Source organism: Cherax quadricarinatus, chromosome 1 (assembly GCF_038502225.1).
Source record: "Cherax quadricarinatus isolate ZL_2023a chromosome 1, ASM3850222v1, whole genome shotgun sequence".
Classification (NCBI taxonomy): Eukaryota; Metazoa; Arthropoda; class Malacostraca; order Decapoda; family Parastacidae; genus Cherax; species Cherax quadricarinatus.
Window position 1 is genome coordinate 10,470,313 of NC_091292.1, and position 23,507 is coordinate 10,493,819.

At 38.4% G+C, this 23,507-nt stretch overlaps 1 long non-coding RNA gene across 2 annotated transcripts in view; it reads left to right on the forward strand.

Annotated features, from left to right (window-relative positions):
* LOC138852856 (uncharacterized) overlaps positions 1 to 23,507 on the forward strand; it is a 99,419-nt gene that overhangs the window by 68,473 nt on the left and 7,439 nt on the right. For both annotated transcript variants that reach the window (XR_011392134.1, XR_011392133.1), the window contains exon 2: positions 6,212 to 6,384. This is a non-coding gene — a long non-coding RNA (uncharacterized lncRNA). The remainder of the gene's footprint in view (positions 1 to 6,211; positions 6,385 to 23,507) is intronic.

A 23,507-nucleotide genomic window follows, 5' to 3' on the forward strand; every position in this document is an offset into this window, starting at 1 on the left:
ACAGTTATATAGATCTAATCATATTCCCTGTTAACCTCTCAGCCCATTTAAGTCATTCGGTGCAAGCAGTAGTGTAGGCTCGACCCTCCCTCCATCCATCCATCCGCTGACAGGATTTAAATTTTTTACCTGTGCCATTTTTTTTACCATGCACCGTTCTATTCTCGCCTAATTACTCAAACTCATGAAGATAAAGAAGCAAGTTGACGAACAACCTTTTCTTGACAACGTTTCGCTCTGTGTAGAGATTTATCAAGTCTCCGGCAGTGCGCAGTTTTTTCTCCTAATCACACTAATATTTTGTAATAAATTGCATTCCATAAAATAGAATGCAAACTAATGAATAATAAATGCCCATAAAGGGATATACACAAGTGGCAGTGTAATTACCATATATCAGTATTAATGAACCAAAACTCGCTAAAAATGCTTGGCGTCTGAAAAAGGAGCTGTGAATTGTAGCCTTCGTGGAAGACAGTAAATTTAGGAAGCAAAATATATTGATACAAGAACATGGCTGAAAGAGAGTGCGAGTGTTAATAAGGTAGTTAACAATACTGTGCACTCTTAACGAGGTAGATGGCAATATTGTGGAGTCTTAACAAGGCAGTTAGCAATACTGTGCCGTCTTAGAAAGGAAGTTAGTACTGTGGCCTCAAAAGTTAACAGAATTGTGCACTCTTCAAGAGGACGTTAACAATATTGTTCAGTTTTAATGAGGGAGTTCTTAGTACTGTTCACTCAGAGAAATAGCAGCAGTGTGTATTCTTAAAGAGTTGGTAACCCATGTCACAGAGTGGCATGGGCTGCCACTGATACCTGACATGCCTCGGAGAATTTCCCCTCCTACCTGTTGCTGTCTTGCAACATTGCATAGCTCCTGAAGACGGACGAGAGTGCGAAAGATCTTGAGCTAAACATTTCTTTCCCCACGTGGCTTGTTCTGCATTGTTAAAATAGCCTGTCTGCAATTTCATCACACACACACACACACACACACACACACACACACACAGTTGACCCTTGAACAGTGCAAAGGTTAGGGGCACCGACGACCCCCCCCCCCTCCCCCTCCACCGCGTAGTCGAAAATCCTCATGTAACTTCTTGACTTCTCGAAAACTTAGCTACTAATTGCCTGCTGTTGACCGGAAGCCTTACAAATAACATAGTCTATTAATACATATTTTGTATATGTATTATATATTGTATTGTTACACTAAAGTAAGCTAGAGAAAAAATGTTATTACGAAAATATTAAGGAAGAGAAAATACTTTTAGGGACTTGAGTCCTGGAGGGATAATGATAAGTTGCAACTTTATAACTGCAGTGTAGGCACACCTCTGGCAAGACAGTGATGGAGTGAATGATGATGCAAGCTTTTCTTCTTTTCTTGGCCACCCTGCCTTGGTGGGAAACGGCTGATGTGTAAATAAAAAAAAATAAAAATTTACATTACTGTATTGTATTTGTCGATACTATAAGTTTACGTCGTTTGTTTACAAGATGAATCGTCTGTCTGTCGGTACCTACATCAGTATTGTCTTACGTGATACAAAATATTGTAGGTGTTATACGCAGTAATGACACTAGACATCAAAAATGATAAAGATAATGAAAAAGATAATCATAAATTCATATTTATGATTTAATATTATATCATTACGTATGCTTACGTAACATATATATATATATATATATATATATATATATATATATATATATATATATATATATATATATATATATATGAGGGAGTCCACCTCTGGTGTAAATCGTGGGACCCATAGCCTCGGAGAAGTGGATAAAAAGGCTTCATGGAAGAATATTTGGATTTCTTCCTGAAGCCGTTTGAATATTCCACTTCCCCTACCACCCCATCTTTTCGTATTTTTTTTTACCAATAGGAATATTTTATTACATAATATGGTACAGAAGAGTTAAGAGATACATTGTTGATATAAAGGTAGCATATACGGTACATGTTACGTGTGTATCACCGATTATAAGGCGAAAATCTCATCCAGCTCCTCAGAGCTGGGGCGTGTGCCCAAAATACAGCATGCATTACCCCTTTGAACAGCCGCAATGAGCCGCTGGAACAGAAAACTAGCTGCCCTGGGATCCCTAATTACCCTGATGAGTCTTTTTCCCAGCTCCTTATGGAACTTAGATGCACTCTTTCCCCATGAGCCAAGGGTCTCTGAGCCTATGGGAACAAACATATAATGATGGGCAAGTTCTCCATATTTTCTAGACTTTTGGGACTCCCTGAAGCTAGCAGCTGCCCCTCCTTCCTCCGTGGTGTATTGGAGATAGGTATCAGCCAAGGTAGATGCACATGTATAGCCCCACACCACCTGCTTCCCGTCTGGCCAGGCTTGAAGTGTGATACCATCTGGACGCTTCTGGCTGCCATCAGATCTGCATAGCTGGGGTGGCTCCCTTATTTCTGGGCATCCGGCTGTTGTGAGGCTCCTCTTGATAATGTTATTAACCTCCTCATGTCTTCAATCTCAATGGGTTTATCATCCTGTCAGGAGGAATGCTCGACGTACTCCATTAAACGGAACCTCTTCAGCTCCTTCAGGCAGAACCTCAATACCTTATATCTAGGTACAACCTCTCCAGCTTCTCTATGTACAAATTATTTAGCCCCTCCATGTAGAACCTCTCCAGATGCATGCTGAACCTCTCCAGTTCCTCTATGTGAACCTCTCTTTTCCATGTTCACCCTCTCCCCTGCTCCTTCATACAGAACCTTAACTTCTTATAATAATAATAATAATAATAATAATAATAATAATAATAATAATCAATGTCTACAAGTACATGTACAAGGTATACAGGCCTAGCTGACATCAGTGACATACTACTATATAGGAAGGCCCTTGTTATGCAGAGCATTTCTGGCAAATTAGGTCAATTTTGTCCCAGGATGCGACCCACACCAGTCGACTAACACCCAGGTACCTATTTTACTGCTAGGTGAACAGGGTTAGCAGGTGTCTTAGGAAAACACATCCTAATGTCTCCACCTGTATCGGGGATCGAACCACGAACCTCTCCAGTTCCCCCTTGCAGAGCTTCTCCACCGCCTCCATGCTGTTTGGCTGAGGCTGGTGTACTGTTCTTATCAGCTCGTAAAATACATTTTCTCCTTGAATGCGGGTCTGAGGATTACAAGACCTGGTCCATAACGTTGATATTGTGCTCTGTCGGCCATTCGGTCATCGACCGGGACTCGTGTGCTTTAAGTCGTTATTGCCAGGAGAACTCCATTTGCAACCATGTCTGCCACTTCTGACAAAGGGTGTCAGTTTTTTAAAATATCCTGTTGTATATTCGAATAGCACCGTCCATCAGTTTTAACAAGGGGACCAAGACCAACGTTTGAACCATAAAAATGATCCCTAAGCTTCACAGCAGGAACAGAATTTTTTTTTTCGTCTTAAGCCTCTATATTTTTTTTGTTCCGGATATACCACCCAGTTCGCCTAACCAAACAGTTCAATTTTGTGATGTAAATGGCTTAGAAAACCGACAAATTGAATAATGGGACATTTATGCAACGTTTGGAAATTTTAGTGATGAAACGTTTCGCCAGCCAGTGGCTTCTTCAGTTCAATACATGGAAGAACGGTGGAAGATGAGGTAATCAGTCCCTTAGCCTGGAGTCGATGTGTTCCGTCCAGCATCCTTGAGAAAAGTACTTTTCTCAAGACTGATGGACTGAACACATCCAGGCTCAGGGACTGATTACCTCACACTCCTCATCTTCCACAGCTCTTCTCTGTATTGGACTGAAGAAGCCACTGGCTGGCGAAACGTTTCCTCAATAAAAATTCTCAAATGTCGCACAAGTGTCTCACCCTTCAGTTAAACTTTCTGTTTATTCGCCCACCTGCTATGTCCAAATCAACTCTGGTCATTCCAGTTTGTTGTGTCGCTGTCAGATGCGTCGCTCCAGCAACCTATCTGATGGATGTTTAATGAGTCTTGCCGCTCTACAGACTATTTATTGCTATTTTTACGTGAAGCGTTGACCCATGTGGGTTATTCAGCGGAAGACGAGGTGGAGGCTTGATCCTCCGTCCGCTTAGCGCATGACACGCTCTCCTAGTTGTTACCGATATTGAGATACTCACAACAGTGATATCTCTTACTCTCGGACTAATACGTTTTAACAGTGTTCAAATACTGAACAGCAATATATCTGATGGATATTGAAATGCGCTTTCTTTTTTCTTTTTGCTGCTAGGACACTGACACCAGCTATACATCTGTCAGTCGTTTTGCCTCCCTGTAAACATTGGCAATATATGTAAAGGTAAGGTCAGCTTTAAGTTTCACGTCATGATAGCTATGAACAAAATTGAAGGTAACTGTATATCCATAAAAGTTATTTTACTACGAAAAAAATGTATGCATTTCTGCCAAACATTTTTCAGCGAAGTGTACTGGTTGTTGTTTGAGCAAAGTTAATTGTTGCTACCGAACCGAAACGTCAATCGGGAAAAGGAATTTAACTGATGGAACATTACAGTTTTCTGTTGATACTTTGCCTGGCTGATTTTCTCTCTCTCTTATTGCAGTATTTTGTTTCGTTTTATTTATTTAGTGTTGTATATGTTTCACTGATGCAAACGCAAGTTAACCCTTTTTTATATATCACAGAGAGACAGACTGGCAGACATATTTGCTTATAGAAGAAAAGGCAAACTGCTATAATGATGTGCAGTTAGACGTGGACTGAAAGAAAACTGAGAAAGAGAAAGACTACGAATTATATTTTGCTTCCTAATGGATAACTTAGGTAACCTCAGAAGGGGGTACCTTACAATAGTTGGCTTATTATTTTTCCTTCCCAAAATTTTCGTTTATAACCTGAGAACATTCATTCAGTGGGATTCAAATTTCCAATGCAGTTGTACTGTAACTAGGGAAAGATTCGTACAATTATTACCATGTTCGGGTAACCCTCTAGTTTTCGATTCTTATGACGAGAGTCTTTGGTAAGATGGGTAAGGAAGAAGGATGGGTAAGGATAGAAATATTGGAAAAGGGTGGGAGGGGGGAGTGAGGTAGGATATAAAAGGTAAGTGACACAACCACTTTGGTGCAATTTAAAAAGTGTATGTGGAATAATAGAAAATTCTTGAAGGGGTATAATACTAACCCATCAGAGTCACATAGATATAACAGATATATAGGTACATGACTCTGAATTGGTAGTATATATACAAGTTACATTTTTTTTTTTTTTTTTTTTTTTTACGATTGCATAACGAATATTTAAACAAGACAAGGCGGTAATCTGGACAGTTCGTAAAGAATTACTTGACACTTTAGCTTCAAGGTGGTGTCCCGCCATAGTAAATGTAGCATATTTATAACAGATATCTCCCTAATTAGGGGCTATAATTTCCTTAGTAGACATAGACGGGTGCTGGTGTTACCCAATCATCTTCATCTGCAGGAAGGTTGCTCAAGATCATTGGTCGATGGTAATCGTCTTTGTGGATGAAGCGACGCAGCCTCTGTGGGAGAGTCATTCTTTGGGTCCTGTGAGGAGGAGTATTAATGATATAGTCAGTGGTATTTTCAACTTGGAGAGGATGTTCTCTATCAGGTATGTAGAGTTCTTGCATTGCATAGAGTTGTCTCTTCTTCAGCGTATCAAGGCGTACATTTAAGGCAGTAATATCCTGTTGTGTGTGTAAATCTGAATTTTGACTGTCTCTCCTCCTGGTACCCGTAATAAAGCGGAGATCTCTATTCTGGACCCGTTGCAACTTTAGCATGTTGGTCTTTGTTGTTAACGACATTGGGACACATGGGTATTCGAGTATTGGTCTTATCATTTTATACAGATGTTTTTTGACATGTGGTGGGGCTTGATTAAATCTAAAGAGGCTGCTAAGACCGGCTTTGGCTATGTTGATCTTTTTATTGACGTGAGATGTTGAGTGGAGCAGCCTGTCTATTTCATATCCCAAGATCTTGTTAGGATTTCTAATGGTTACAGGTGTTCCTCTGATGGAGATACCCCCCTTATCTTCGATGGTTGATGCAAAACATCCTATCGTGCTAACCAGGACTTTGTCAGGATTAGTCGTAATTCTCCATTTCTTTTCCCAATTGGTTGTTCGACGAAGTTCAATATTCATTTTTTCTATGACCCTTTCATATTTGTATTTTCCTGTTACAGGAGTTGACGAGACGACATGGATAAATTTATCTGCAAATTGCCTTATAATTGTATCATTAAACTCTGGCTGAGGAAGATCATTCACATAAATATTGAATAGAATTGGATTAAGACAAGAACCTTGTGGGACACCAGCTGTCGATATAAAAGGCTCTGTTGACTTGCCATGAAAGGTAGGAATGATTTTTCTTTGAGTTAAGAAGTTATATATAAATCTGAGAAATGTCCAGTTATGGTCAGTTAGGTCAATAAGTTTGTATATAAGACCATCATGCCATAAGCTATCAAAAGCTTATGAACATCTCTGGTGGCAATTAGGGCAAGATTGCCCTGATATTTCAGACTCGCTACAGTATCAAAAATAATATTTATTGCATGATGGGTACCTCTATGTGGCCTAAAGCCAAAGTGTTTTTCAGTAAAAAGGTGATTAAACTCCATATAGTAGTTCAGTCTGTTGGAAATGATCTTTTCAAGAACTTTCCCAGTGACTTCAAGTAAGGATATAGGTCTATATTTCCTGGTTGATGGATGTTTTTATTGGGTTTAGCAAGAAAGATCATCCTAGCAGTTTAAAAACCACTGGAAAATGTCCGGAGGCCAAGATGGCATTAAGGATATTAACCAAAGACTGTTTACAATTTCTGGGTAGGAACTTTATTTGCTTCATTGTTATTCCAGAGAGACCAGGGGCTCTATTTCGCATTCTTTCAATAACCTGACTCATCTCTAGTAATGTAATAGGTCTAGTAAGCGGGTGGGTATCTTCAAGAGTTGATGTATCGATGGAAGGTAGTGGTTGTAGATCAGCTAAGTTCTCATCTCTCCATTCATTGACCAACTGATAGTGATTATTATTAAATCGACCACTGTGATTGTGGGAGAGAATTTTCTCCTATACATCACCCATCAAATTAGCCTGGTCCTGCGGATCATCAAGTTTAATCTCAACCTCTTTATCAACTTCATCAGTGAAGGTATGAATTAGGTAGGTAGGAGTCTTGTGTTTTGCACCTAAAAGTTGCCGAATCTTACTCCAAAATTTTTCAGGCTCTCGTTTATAATGATTAGCTTTTAGAACTAGCAGTTTCCATAAGTCACGTTTGTGATGACTAATCATGTTAATTAATTCTTGCCTCAATCTATACAATATAGCTACTGGTGGTTGCCGCGTTTGAAGATGCCTTTGGCATTCTGTTTGATAATTTCTCATACCGTCTCTAATTTCCCTCGTAGGTTTGTTGTTGGTAGATCTTTGTGGAAGCTAATTGGCAAGTTGCATTAGTAGCATCAATTATTCGATTGTGAAGGGACCTGATCGCGTCGTCAATTGCAGTGGAAGGTACATTTTCCAATGACACAATTTCATCTTCACCCAGAAATGCCCTGAAGGGGTCAAATCCTAGGGTGTTGAGGTTGGGTTTAGGAGGTACAGGTATTCTAAATGGAGAAGTTTGTAGTTTTATTATGACAGGGATATGGTCAGATCCTACGTTTCCACCAGGAGATATACGACAGTGAAAGATGTCACAGTCTCTGTTTGTCAGGACTATATCTGGTGTTCCTGGATGAGGACCAATATACGATTTAAAGAATGGGCCTTGAAATGACAAGTTTCCGGCTGTCATGATATTAAATAGTTGTTTTCCTTTCAAGTCGCCCAGTGGATTACCAACTCCACAGTTAAAGAGGGCAGGGTGATGAGCATTACAATCTTCCGCTAAAATTGTTGGAATATTTCTGCTTAATATCCTATGTAGAGGAATTGACTATACATGGTTGTCTCGGGGGGAAATATCCAGTTCCTATTAATAGTTGGCCATGAGACGTCGTCAGTTCGATTGCAAGAATGTTATCTTCATCAACATGAATATTTCTAAATGCATAGCCTAATTTAACTAAGATGGCTACACCACTATAGAGTCCTCTCGATTTCTCCACAGTAGAGTAACCACGTAATTTAATATGTTGATCAACTCTTGCAGCTGTCTCGTTCAAGAGTATAACATCAGGATTGTAATTATATAGTTCAACCTCAAGGAGGTAACGGTTATTGAAGAAATGTTGAACATTAAGTTGGAAAATTGTAATCCCCATTATTTCTTGCACTTCGCACGTGTACTGCAGTCTGAACGTCTGCAAGTAAATTCATGTTTGGTATACACACTATCCCTGCTGGACTCATCAAGGGGAGGAGGGAAATTCTGAGTAGTTGCTTGTGTACTAAGAGTGTCACCATCCTCACTAGAGTTGGTAATATTAACAGAATTATTAGAGTCATTAGAGTCATCATCAGAAAACTGAGGTGTGATAGTCCCAATTTCAGGAAGCAGAGGCTCGTGAGAGTTAATGGGAGACTGTGGAGGCTCCAAGGGAAAATTTGGTAGGCCAGGTGAATTACCCTGGGAAAGTTCCTGTTCAATAGGATCAGCTGCAATAGCGGAAGAGCAAGCACCAATCTCTGGGGCATGGTTAGGGTCAGGTATTGACTCATCGGGCTGAGGGGAGTTGACAACCTGGGTATGCGAGGCGGGTGATCCCTGAGCAAGGGATGAATTAGTCGTATTTGTTCATGTTACGAAGACTAGTCCAATGTCAGTGTTGTTGCCAAATCTTGAGAAAGTCTCCTCTGTATCATATTCCTACACTGGTGAATCCTATTTAGAATACTGGATTGTATGAGGCGTCAATTTGCAAATTATTTTTAAGATTTTATTTTGCTTCTCATTTGAACGACTTCAGTCGTTTATAGCTGATGTAACATAGGGGAGGCCGACACCCGGTACATTTTGGTTGTGTAGGTGCAAATTTTCCTATATATTGATTTAACATAGTTAAAAAAATGACTCGCTGGGCTCCGTGCAATAAATGGAGAATGCCTCATCTAATCGGCTTCAAACTCTTGCACTGGTGATGCTGATCGAAAGGTTCGTATTATTATTCAGAAGCGTAAGTCTATTTTTTCCAATTATTAACATACGTATTGATAAATTGATTTTCATTCAATAGCTGGAGAATGCTCCTTTTTTTGGGTTCAAACCTACCGACTCTCATAGAGAATAGAATACCATCCGTCTCATAAGTTTAGGATGAATTCCTGAGACACTCAGATTCATTATTTACTTGTATGTGAGAAAGAGAGAGAGAGAGAGAGAGAGAGAGAGAGAGAGAGAGAGAGAGAGAGCGAAAGAGACGTAAACATTATCTGTTTACGTCATATTTACGATCACCTTCGCTAATTGGTCCTGACCTCAAGGTCCAAAAAAGTCTTGACCCATATAGTGCAGAAGGTCGAAAATCCATTGTCTTTCAGACAGGGCGAAGGACCTTGATTGCTTGGTGTTAAGACCCTTGGGGGTCGCTAAATGTTTTCGGAACGAAGGCTTCCGAGCGATAGTAATGAGGCAATTCAATCTCTCTGTTTTTCTTCCGACTCTTATCTGGGATTTTACGTTTGCAAGTTTGGAAGGGTGTTTCAGTCCTCTTCATTGTGACTGTACATGTTTTGTGTGTGTGTGTGTGTGTGTGTGCGCGCGCGCGCGCGCGCGTGTGTGTGTGTGTGTGTGTGTGTGTGTGTGTGTGTGTGTGTGTGTGTGTGTGTGTGTGTGTGTGTGTGTGTGTGTGTGTGTGTGTGTGTGCGCGTGTGCGCGTGTATGTGTGTGTGTGTGTATTTCTGTTGCTGTAATTTGTATACCTTCTCCCAGTAATGTGTTCCAACATTAATTATACTATGAGTAAGTAGAGTTAAAATCTTGGAGGATTTTATTTAACACTTCGTCTTGCTCAGTTGATTTCCTTGAGTTTTTAAACTCAAGATATTTTAGTGTCGTTAATGCCGCTTCGTTTTCCTTGTAAGAACTTGTGGACCAACACTCAAGACGAACTCTATTACCTCTGCCTAGGGTAGTACCTCCCAACACCCTCCTCATTCCTCTACCTTCAAGGGAAGGTGATGCCTCGGCTATCGAGAATGATTCTTGAATATTACCTGCTTGCCTCATATTTCCTAGGCACTGTATGACCCCTACGGATGTAGCACTTTCCCTTGAATATTATTGTCTTCGTCACTTGAAAGTACTTGTGTTACAACATATAATATTGAAATTGAAAGCGAAGCTGATTCTTACGGCGTCTGGAAGCAGTAAGAGCAGCCTCTTTTGTTCTTATGGAGCTGCTCTTATTGAATTTGAATTTTGATAAATTATACCTAGTTGTGAAAAGTTTTCTTTCCGGACAGAATATCCATTTCTCTTGTTTGCTATAAAAGAATTTTTCCCGCGTTGCGGTGATATATATTTTAGGACAGAAGTTTATCTTTTGTCACAACATGAGCGTTATGATTAGAACCGTCTATTGTATAGTCTCCAAGTTTGGTAACTTTCTCTACTCAATAAATTCGATTTGATATCTTACTAGCTAGATTTTTCTCTATATATTTCATTCATTCAACCTTAAGCAAAACCTGTACACATCAGAAGGGAACTAGAGCGACCTGATGATGCTTTTGGGCTGAATTCAGCGAAATTCTCCTTCAAGGCTTTCGCAATACCAGCAACGCAAACACATATTCATTTCCAGTAGTAACATTAATCACATTTAGAGAAGCTGGCTGTTAATTCTGGCCTGGCTGATAGATATATGGTGGAATACATTTGCTGGGAACATGACACGCATACCAGTGAAACTCAATGTAGTCATTGAGCGCCGCTGAATATCATTGCTCAGAGGCAAACGTACTTAAATATCTTTTAATAATTTTGCGATAACGTTAAAACAGATGTGAAATTGTTATTGTAGTGATTAATTTACTCATAAGGAAGTACTATACCTGTAAGGGCTAAGTAGTGCCCGGGGAATAAAGGTTAATCAGCTTTAAAAGCAAAGGGAAGACCCAGTTCCCTGGACCAAAAGCTCATCATCGTCAATAAGGCACCTCCGCTCCATGAGAATAAATCAAAGATGACACAGAAAATAAAAACCAGGACCTGGTATCACAGCGTCACTTAACATGGCTGAAGAAACCCTGATTCTTTTTATACTTTTTCCTTTTATCCTTCTATGTTCTTATAATTATGTAATTATTATGTCTTCTCTTTTTCTCTTATCAAACAACCAGAGCATTTTTAGTGTCGTCAGTTAAGTTGTGCGAGCCTTTCATAGTATTTTCTCTTTTTTTACATTTTTCTTCTTTATTTACTTCTTGGGGGATTGAACATGGCACATACTATTACTATAAATTATATATATATATATATATATATATATATATATATATATATATATATATATATATATATATATATATATATATATATATATATATATATATATATATATATATATATATATATATATATATATATATATATATATATATATATATATAATATATATATATATATATATATATATATATATATATATATATATATATATATATATATATATATATATATATATATATATATATATATATATATATATATATATATATATATATATATATATATATATATATATATATATATATATATATATATATATATATATATATATATATATATATATATGTCGTGCCGAATATGTAAAACTTGTCAATTAGCAAGAACTCAGTTAAAATTAAGTCCTTTCTGAAATTTTCTCTTATACGTTTAAAGATATATTTTTTTCATTAATGTTCATGTAAAAAAAATTTAATTTTGCACCAAAAGAATCTTATAAAACTTGCCTAACCTTATTATAACAAGAACAATTTATTTTAACATAACCCAACTAAATATATTTTAAATACGTTTACAATAATTTAATACTAAACAAACACAATCAAATGTATTTTTTTTCGTTAGGTTCAGAATGATTTTGGCGAAATTATTGCATACACAAATTTTCACTTGTCCTATATGGCAAGATGAGCGTTGCTATTTAAGCCAAGATCGCAAGTTCTGCCTATTCGGCACGACATATATATATATATATATATATATATATATATATATATATATATATATATATATATATATAACGTAAACATTAATAATTTTGTACCAAGAGCCTTAGTATACCTGACCTTATTATAACAAGCGCAATTTAATTTAGCCTCATCCAACTGAATATATTTTAGATAAGTTTACAATAATTTAATAATAAACAAACGCAATAAAATATATTTTTTTCGTTAGGTTCAGAATGATTTTTGCGAAATTATTGCATACACAAATTTTCGCTTGCCTTATGCAGCAAGAAGAATATTGCTATTTAAGCCAAAATCGCAAGTTTTACCTATTCGGCACGACATATATACTGCAGTTTCGCGGTATAAGAACATAAAGAAGGAACACTGCAACAGGTCTACTGGCCCATGCGAGGCAGGTCCAATTCTCCCACTGGCTTAAGCCAATGCCTTAACCTAGTTAGATCAGTGACATTCGGCATCTGACCTAGTAGCACAAGCTAGTCAGGTCCAACTCTCACCCACTCACAGTGTATACTATGATCAGCTCTTTTTTATATAGTATATCCGAAATCCATTTTAAAGATTATCAGTTTATCAGACTAGATTTTCTCTCCGTCATTGACGTTATCTTCCACCTTAATCCTAATCTGTCAACACAAAATTACCGGTGTATAAAAAAAAAAGGTGTGAGGAAACCTGACGCACGAGAGCACAAAACATTATTAACTATATTGTAAGTCCAGTTCTTACCAAATTAATGATATCTTACTGGCACAAAACATTAAAGACAATTAATCTTCTCTTCAAGGCAGTGAAAATTTTTGAAGCTATTTTTAACCGTCAAACTTCGTACATATATTATGCTGTGCATCAGTGAATGGACTTCCTAAACTATAATAGACCAAGTCCGTATATGTTGATTTTTTTTTCGCGATTTGATGGATGTATATGAGAATGACAAATAACAGAAAGTGTCAAGGTCTGAGGAAAACTAGTCGAGTCATTAGTTATAGCTGCAACTTTTGACTAGACAGTTTAGGTCAGGATAGTATAACAGGTTTATTTTCCTACCTATACTTCCTAAGGTCAGACTGCTAACTCGTTGCGAAATGTAAATTAAAAGTTAATAAACAGCAGTATTTATTACATGCTTTCAAAGCTAGTATTTCCACAACGGAAACTAATATCACTAGAGCAGCCACACTTCCTACTATTTTTTACCTCTGTCACTATTGTTTCCCTGCTACTACTGCTTCTACTATCGTTATCAAACCTTCCGCTACATCTACTATCAATACTTACCCTCTTTTATTTAGGGTGAGTACTCAGAGTTACTTAGTACATATTTAAATATTTTGACTCGAGTAATGTTTGAACAACTTAACTCTGCGACCAAGGAACTCTCAGTTTCCTAAGGAGACACAAGACGTTTTTTTCCGAGCCACAAGGCTGTTAGAGTGAAAAATATAATTATTTATCATAATTAAGCAGAAAGTCATAATAGGATAACTGGTCTCTCTCTCTCTCTCTCTCTCTCTCTCTCTCTCTCTCTCTCTCTCTCTCTCTCTCTCTCTCTCTCTCTCTCTCTCTCTCTCTCTCTTTTCTGCCTTGCCACATTAAACACACAGAAGCATTTTTAAGTGTTTTGTTTTACTGATTCTGAGAGGAGTTCGAGTTGCAGTCGAACATTTCCCTTTCTCCAACACTACTTTCATAGTTGAGCAGGAAGTGTAAAGAAAAGCAGCAAATTTATCTATGAGCAAAATTTAGGAGCAAAATAAATTAGGAAAATGATATGATAGTAAATGTTCTCTGTAAGAAAACCAAAGAAAGTCTTGAGTCAGAAAAGACAATGAACAACAGGAACAAAATCATGATTGTGACTTAAAACAGTCCCATAGATCGCAGTAGGAAATGAGAAAAATATGCGAGAATTTGAAGAAACTAGCAGAAGGGGAGATGTGTTTAGTGAAATTGGACTCTATATGAGAATGTATATAAGAGACCACAAGGAAACTGGTAATGATAAGACGATGTGGAAGAAAACAAACAGGAAGAAAGAGAAACGTCAGTAATTATCTGCAAGAAGCATCTGAAGTACCAGTAAACAGAACACAGTCTTTTAAAAATCCTCCCTTCTATTACAATCCCAGTCTAGACCTCAGCAGGCTTCCCTCAAGGTCTATTCTCCCGTCTCGTGCAAGAGATACAACTCAATAACAGCAATCCTCCCATTCCCCTACCCAAATCAACACTTTCGATCCCTCATCCTCCTCCTCCTCCTCCTCAACCCTAGTGCACCAACCCGTGTCAACCCCACGCAAGCATCACCTCCCTAACCCCAATAGCCAGCAATACATCAGTGTCACGAACCAGAACAAGAAAACTCCATAACCCTAGTCCAGACCAACTAAGTTTTGAGGATTTTTTGAAGATTTTTCTATAAGCACTGACTTATTTATTTCTTACTGTCCAAATCCTATTAACATGCTTCGAAGTTCGTTAAATATTTGTTAAATAAAAAAAATGTAAAATAAAAATTATGATTAACAAAACCAAGGAAAATTAAGTTATTAAAATTCAAACTATGAAGTTCAGACAAAAGCAAGACAGATACTGCAGTTAATAAGAGAATATTTATTTATGCAAGAATAATAGCCTTGTAATACTCTATTATTACAAAATGAACGGTGGCGCAAAATTTAAGGTAATTTAGGCCAAAGATTGAACAGAGGTGGCTAGGCATAACCACTAAGCAGGTTAATATACCCCTTGTGGATATGTGAATCAATCAGTAATTAGCGCTCCAGCATAGCGTGGAAAAAATACTGCATCGGCCATTTTCAATTAAGAAAAAATACGGAAATGGCAGGGTAATGAGAGCAATGTTTATATGGAAGGAAGGAGAGGGTATAAGATACTGATATAAATGGTGAGAGGTTCGAGTTTGCGTTTTGCGGTCAGAAAGTTGACACGATACTCACCGAGCCGACACTGGTTGGAATATTAAGCATGTAAAATTGTCGTTACAGTAGGGAGGGTAAAGGAGGAGGTAAGAGATGCTGATAAGAGGTATGAGACACTCATTGTATTGTATTTCATGATGAGCTAAACTTAACGTTGGTTCAGCACAAGGAGTGGAGGAGGCTCGATCCTCCGTCATCTCTTCGTGACCTGAATTCTGATCAGTCAGTAGACAAATGGTTCAAAGAACCGACAAGTTGATAAATTAGCACATGTGTATAATATATCAGTCTGATCAATCAGGTTGTCGGTATAAAGAAAAGCGATTGCTGGGAAGAAAGGCAAATATCACACTGGGGGACAGAGCTATAACTTACCTAATCTGGACTCCATAATAACACTGCTACAACCCTCCTCAGACCGCTGAGAAAGATTAAGAACATTGTTTACATAGATGCTGCCATCTATAATGGTTTTATACATTAATTTAATAATCTAATTATGGTATCCATTCATCTCGTTCCGCTAATTAAAGGAGGAACTCGGTAATGTATAGAGGCAGTCAGGGAAGGTAACAGGACCCAGACTTCCTCCTGGTCCTGTTGGGTGTATTAAAGACGTGTGTCTTGAAAGAAATTATTTACCAATATATATGTTATGAATTTAAACACTCTGAACCATATATGGGTCATATGCATAAATGAATATACATTACGTAGCTTATACATCCTGAAGAATATGTATAATGTATATTATACATGCTATAGATGAGACAAAAACATTCACAAGAAAAGACCTCGCGAGGTCATTTATAATTTCGTGGGGACGGGATATAATCGGGTTCGGCCCTACGAAATGGAGAATTCATCCAGTTCCTTGGATCAAGGATTCACTCGCCCGCATTAAAACACCCTCCTCTTAAAGGGTCACTAGGTCAAGACCAAATGTTTCATGAAACTGACGAATCAGCTTGGAAGAAATTACATGAATAACAGGCGAGTCAAGGAAAAAAATTCCATGCATCGGGTGAGAGAATACGGTACTGTACCACCACCACGAATGGGACAGTACTGTAGAAGGTCAGTTTATCCGAGTTGTTAAATAACGGCACACCGTGTGACAGATAGGTGCAATACTTTGGTATATTCTTTAATTCCCGAAGAGTATCGCTTACACAGTAGGCTGCTTCAGTCGAAGGCATTCAACTGAAGAAGCTTACTGTGTAAGCGAAACCTTTCGGAAATAAAGATCCCAGAGTGTTGCACTCGTGTCTTATTCTACAACTTGTCGATATTGTAAACAGATATTATAATTATAGTTCATAATATGCTTATATTCACCCCCCCCCAACAACAAAAAAATAGGATTCAATTCTCAATGTTTATACAATGAGATACATAACTCTCAATCTGTCCATCCCCTTAAATTGAGAAGCAAGTTGATTGGGAAGACCAGTGAGGAGGTGAGAAAAATGGAAGTATGAGAGGGAAATGAATGTAGAAGAGAAGACATTGTAGGAAGGGAGGGAATAAACTTATGTCTATGTCCATAAGCGTCTCCGGCCACTGAATCATGCGCAGGTTCGACTTTAACAAGTCGAATTTGTGTTTTATTGGATAATCATAAGCAGGCAAACCTCATTTGGGAAGAATATTGATTCCGCTGCGGCCTTCGTCAGCGGGTAAAAAACATACCTTTCAAACGGTCTCCTTTGTGCAATCGACAGCAACATGATAGAGATGGAACAGAATTGGAGTATTTGATCAAATTTGTCTTTTTTTATCAAGCCAGATACTTTGACTTTTGGTGGCTAGGATCTTTGATATTCACTAAAACAGGGGAACCATATATATATAGTGTCGTATCACAGGTTATTACAATAGCAGATTATAATAACATTATTATTATTATAATCATTAGTATTATTATTATTGAAAAGACATTGCAGTGTCTTACCATGTTGTCGGCACTTGGTTATTATGCTGGAATAACGATTATTACTTTTGTTATCATTATGTTCATAGGAAGCAAGGAACCAGTAACGGTCGTCCAGCGCCTCGGTACTGGGAGGTAATTATTAAGGCTCCATTAAAAGAAGAGAAGGATAGCTTCAATCCTAGGTTAAAGAGCCCTTCACCAGCATCAAGACAATCCCTTCATCCCCATCCTATGAGGGGGTTTGCAACTGCATTGCAGTCGTAGGAGAATATTAATTTAGATCGGCTGTTGCAGTTGATCAGTCACATTGTTGGAGTTTATCAGTCACATTGGCTGTACGAGAGACACGGCTTGCAGGCACCAGGAGTCCCACTCAGTGTGCAGTGGTGATGCTCTCGAATTGACTGGACTCGGTCAGGCGTGTTGGGGTCGACAACACGGGCGACGACACGGGCGACAACACGGGCCACGACACGGTCGAGCAGGAAGGATCAAAGTGAGCTTCCTTGTGATCCCACGGCTAGTGGGTCAAGTATCAGGACCCGAAGAGCCGGCCAGTGAGCCAGCCATGTAGCAAGGCTTGCAGCAAGCCAGCTAACCAGCTAGGAAACCAGCTAGCCAGTTAACCAGAGAGCCATCTAGCCAGCCAGCCGATCAACCATCAACCTGCAACATTTGTAATGTTCTCAAGGGGTAGATCCAGTTCCTGGAAGTGGATCTACCAGCATCAGCTGGGGATCAAACCAGTGGCAGAGTCAAGAGGCACACGCTTGAAGACTCGGGAATTTCTCTAATTAAAACTAAAAAAATAACAAGAAAAGCAAGCAGTTACCAGGGGTGAGAGACCTGATGAGTGAAGAGGCTCAACCTACAAAGATTTTGGAGTCACATGACTAAATTTAGATGAGTTACACTTGTCATCCATACTGGAAGTGACCCTCGAGAAGCTGAATTTATAAACAATGAGATAAACTCATTTCCTTACATAATGAGCAATACCTCTTCCAACACAGGAAAGAATGAATGTGAAGTTCAGACATTCCATATCTCCCACTTTATAATAATAATAATAATAATTTTATTTCTACAAGTACATGTACAAGGTATACAGTCCTAGCTGACATCAATGACATACAACTATATAGAAAGCCGCTTGTTATGCAAAGCATTTCGGGCAAATTAGGTCAGTTTTGTCGCAGCATCCGACCCACACCAGTCGACTAACACCTAGGTACCCATTTTACTGATGAGGAACATTGACAACCAGTGTAAGGAAACACGCCCAGTGTTTCTACCCTCGCCGGGAATCGAAGCCGTATGAGTTGCCCCGTGGCCTGGTGGCCACGGGGCAACTCATGACCATCTATGGTCGGAACACAGATGACCGTGACGTCACTTGAAAAACCTGATCATCCAGATCCTGAAATACTGGAGAACAAAACGTGTATTCTGTGACTACTCTGTGACTCACGAAATCGTAATGACACGATTGCAAACAAATCATACCATGGGCGGGGATAGAAACCGCCCGTCAGCGGGTAAATATAAGTATTTCTACAAAGGAAGCCATTAAAAGTCAAATACAAATTGATGTAAGCTTTTCATGACTCATAAACAAGCTCAGAGACAGGTGCGGGTTGAGGCGCAGGTGTGGGTACAGGCACGGGTACACAAGCAGGTGCAGGCACCCCAATACCCACAAGACAACAGATACGATCTTTCCAATCATACAAATGGTTGTATAAGCGCACAAATGCACATTATTCGCTGGGTAGGTGGTGTTGGCGAGCAATCATCAGGAAATGGCATTATTGCTTCATGACTCAACAACAGCAACATCTGCGCCACACTTCCGCTACGCTCAACTGCTGAAGGAAAACTGCAACGAGAAATATAAGAATTTTCTGTTAATCCCAGAATATATCTATCTATCTATCTATCTATATATGAGGCCGGTGACACACCCGCACTGCGCTACTCAGGAGACTAGCTCCGTGGCAAAGTACTGGTTACTCTGATACAGACTTTGCAGGTTCGAGTCCTGCTGTGGAAATAGAGACAATGTTTGTAAATAATTTCGCCTGTTTGCGAATTGTTAAGCAAATATATATATATATATATATATATATATATATATATATATATATATATATATATATATATATATATATATATATATATATATATATATATATATATATATATATATATATATATATTATATATATAATATATATATATATATATATATATATATATAATATATATATATAATATATATATATAATATATATATATAATATATATATATAATATATATATATATATTATATATATAATATATATATATATTATATATATAATATATATATATATATATATATATATATATATATATATATATATATATATATATATATGTCGTGCCGAATAGGCAGAACTTGCAATCTTGGCTTAAATAGCAACGCTCATCTTGCCATATAGGACAAGTGAAAATTTGTGTATGCAATAATTTCTCCAAAATCATTCTGAACCTAGCGAAAAAAATATATTTCACTGTGTTTGTTTAGTATTAAATTACTGTAAACTAATCTAAAATATATTTAGTTGGGTTAGGCTAAAATAAATTGCGCTTGTCATAATAAGGTTAGGTAAGTTTTCTAAGTTCCTTTTGGTGTAAAATTATAATTTTTTACATGAACATTAATGAAAAAAATATATCTTTAAACGTATAATAGAAAATTTTGGAAAGGACTTAATTTTAAGTGAGTTCTTGCTAATTGACCAGTTTTACATGGGATTAAATCTGGAGTATCTGAGAGAGTTAGAGCAAAGGAAGGGGTAGCAGTAATGTTAAATGATCAGTTATGGAAGGAGAAAAGATAATATGAATGTGTAAATTCAAGAATTATGTGGATTAAAGTAAAGGTTGGATGCGAGAAGTGGGTCATAATAAGCGTGTATGCACCTGGAGAAGAGAGGAATGCAGAGGAGAGAGAGAGATTTTGGGAGATGTTAAGTGAATGTATAGGAGCCTTTGAACCAAGTGAGAGAGTAATTGTGGTAGGGGACTTGAATGCTAAAGTAGGAGAAACTTTTAGAGAGGGTGTGGTAGGTAAGTTTGGGGTGCCAGGTGTAAATGATAATGGGAGCCCTTTGATTGAACTTTGTATAGAAAGGGGTTTAGTTATAGGTAATACATATTTTAAGAAAAAGAGGATAAATAAGTATACACGATATGATGTAGGGCGAAATGACAGTAGTTTGTTGGATTATGTATTGGTAGATAAAAGACTGTTGAGTAGACTTCAGGATGTACATGTTTATAGAGGGGCCACAGATATATCAGATCACTTTCTAGTTGTAGCTACACTGAGAGTAAAAGGTAGATGGGATACAAGGAGAATAGAAGCATCAGGGAAGAGAGAGGTGAAGGTTTATAAACTAAAAGAGGAGGCAGTTAGGGTAAGATATAAACAGCTATTGGAGGATAGATGGGCTAATGAGAGCATAGGCAATGGGGTCGAAGAGGTATGGGGTAGGTTTAAAAATGTAGTGTTAGAGTGTTCAGCAGAAGTTTGTGGTTACAGGAAAGTGGGTGCAGGAGGGAAGAGGAGCGATTGGTGGAATGATGATGTAAAGAGAGTAGTAAGGGAGAAAAAGTTAGCATATGAGAAGTTTTTACAAAGTAGAAGTGATGCAAGGAGGGAAGAGTATATGGAGAAAAAGAGAGAAGTTAAGAGAGTGGTGAAGCAATGTAAAAAGAGAGCAAATGAGAGAGTGGGTGAGATGTTATCAACAAATTTTGTTGAAAATAAGAAAAAGTTTTGGAGTGAGATTAACAAGTTAAGAAAGCCTAGAGAACAAATGGATTTGTCAGTTAAAAATAGGAGAGGAGAGTTATTAAATGGAGAGTTAGAGGTATTGGGAAGATGGAAGGAATATTTTGAGGAATTGTTAAATGTTGATGAAGATAGGGAAGCTGTGATTTCGTGTATAGGGCAAGGAGGAATAACATCTTGTAGGAGTGAGGAAGAGCCAGTTGTGAGTGTGGGGGAAGTTCGTGAGGCAGTAGGTAAAATGAAAGGGGGTAAGGCAGCCGGGATTGATGGGATAAAGATAGAAATGTTAAAAGCAGGTGGGGATATAGTTTTGGAGTGGTTGGTGCAATTATTTAATAAATGTATGGAAGAGGGTAAGGTACCTAGGGATTGGCAGAGAGCATGCATAGTTCCTTTGTATAAAGGCAAAGGGGATAAAAGAGAGTGCAAAAATTATAGGGGGATAAGTCTGTTGAGTGTACCTGGTAAAGTGTATGGTAGAGTTATAATTGAAAGAATTAAGAGTAAGACGGAGAATAGGATAGCAGATGAACAAGGAGGCTTTAGGAAAGGTAGGGGGTGTGTGGACCAGGTGTTTACAGTGAAACATATAAGTGAACAGTATTTAGATAAGGCTAAAGAGGTCTTTGTGGCATTTATGGATTTGGAAAAGGCGTATGACAGGGTGGATAGGGGGGCAATGTGGCAGATGTTGCAAGTGTATGGTGTAGGAGGTAGGTTACTGAAAGCAGTGAAGAGTTTTTACGAGGATAGTGAGGCTCAAGTTAGAGTATGTAGGAAAGAGGGAAATTTTTTCCCAGTAAAAGTAGGCCTTAGACAAGGATGTGTGATGTCACCGTGGTTGTTTAATATATTTATAGATGGGGTTGTAAGAGAAGTAAATGCGAGGGTCTTGGCAAGAGGCGTGGAGTTAAAAGATAAAGAATCACACACAAAGTGGGAGTTGTCACAGCTGCTCTTTGCTGATGACACTGTGCTCTTGGGAGATTCTGAAGAGAAGTTGCAGAGATTGGTGGATGAATTTGGTAGGGTGTGCAAAAGAAGAAAATTAAAGGTGAATACAGGAAAGAGTAAGGTTATGAGGATAACAAAAAGATTAGGTGATGAAAGATTGAATATCAGATTGGAGGGAGAGAGTATGGAGGAGGTGAACGTATTCAGATATTTGGGAGTGGACGTGTCAGCGGATGGGTCTATGAAAGATGAGGTGAATCATAGAATTGATGAGGGAAAAAGAGTGAGTGGTGCACTTAGGAGTCTGTGGAGACAAAGAACTTTGTCCTTGGAGGCAAAGAGGGGAATGTATGAGAGTATAGTTTTACCAACGCTCTTATATGGGTGTGAAGCATGGGTGATGAATGTTGCAGCGAGGAGAAGGCTGGAGGCAGTGGAGATGTCATGTCTGAGGGCAATGTGTGGTGTGAATATAATGCAGAGAATTCGTAGTTTGGAAGTTAGGAGGAGGTGCGGGATTACCAAAACTGTTGTCCAGAGGGCTGAGGAAGGGTTGTTGAGGTGGTTCGGACATGTAGAGAGAATGGAGCGAAACAGAATGACTTCAAGAGTGTATCAGTCTGTAGTGGAAGGAAGGCGGGGTAGGGGTCGGCCTAGGAAGGGTTGGAGGGAGGGGGTAAAGGAGGTTTTGTGTGCGAGGGGCTTGGACTTCCAGCAGGCATGCGTGAGCGTGTTTGATAGGAGTGAATGGAGACAAATGGTTTTTAATACTTGACGTGCTGTTGGAGTGTGAGCAAAGTAACATTTATGAAGGGATTCAGGGAAACCGGCAGGCCGGACTTGAGTCCTGGAGATGGGAAGTACAGTGCCTGCACTCTGAAGGAGGGGTGTTAATGTTGCAGTTTAAAAACTGTAGTGTAAAGCACCCTTCTGGCAAGACAGTGATGGAGTGAATGATGGTGAAAGTTTTTCTTTTTCGGGCCACCCTGCCTTGGTGGGAATCGGCCTGTGTGATAATAAATAATAAAAATATATAATATAAATATATATATATATAATATAAATATATATATATATATAATATAAATATATATATATATATAATATAAATATATATATATATATGGAGGTACCACCTCTATAGCTGGAATGGGGACCCTCATCCTCAGAGAAGACAATAAACGTACCTCAGGGAAAACTCAAGGTTCTCCCCGGAGCTGTTTGAATATTTTCTTCTCCTACCAGCCCCTATATATTTTATATTCTATGTGAACATTTATTGATATACAGAATACATGTGCAGAAAAACACAAACATGGATACAATGGTACAATGTATTAAAGATCATGAATTTCCTCCAGCTCCCTCCGAAGCCGGACGCGAAGCAAGTATGCAGCAAGCATTTCCCCTCTGGATGGCTACGCTGAGGCGTTGGAATATGAAAGTGGCTGCCTTGGGTCCCTGGTGGTATCGATGAGTCTGGAACCCAATTCTTTGAGGAAACGTGTGGCATTTTTTCCCCATGATCCCAAGGTCTCTGATCCCACTGGGACAAATTGATATTGTTGGCTTATGTCCCTGTACTTGCTGATCTTGTACTCCTCCCTGTGGTCAGCAGCTCCTCCCTGTCGCCCAACACTGTGAT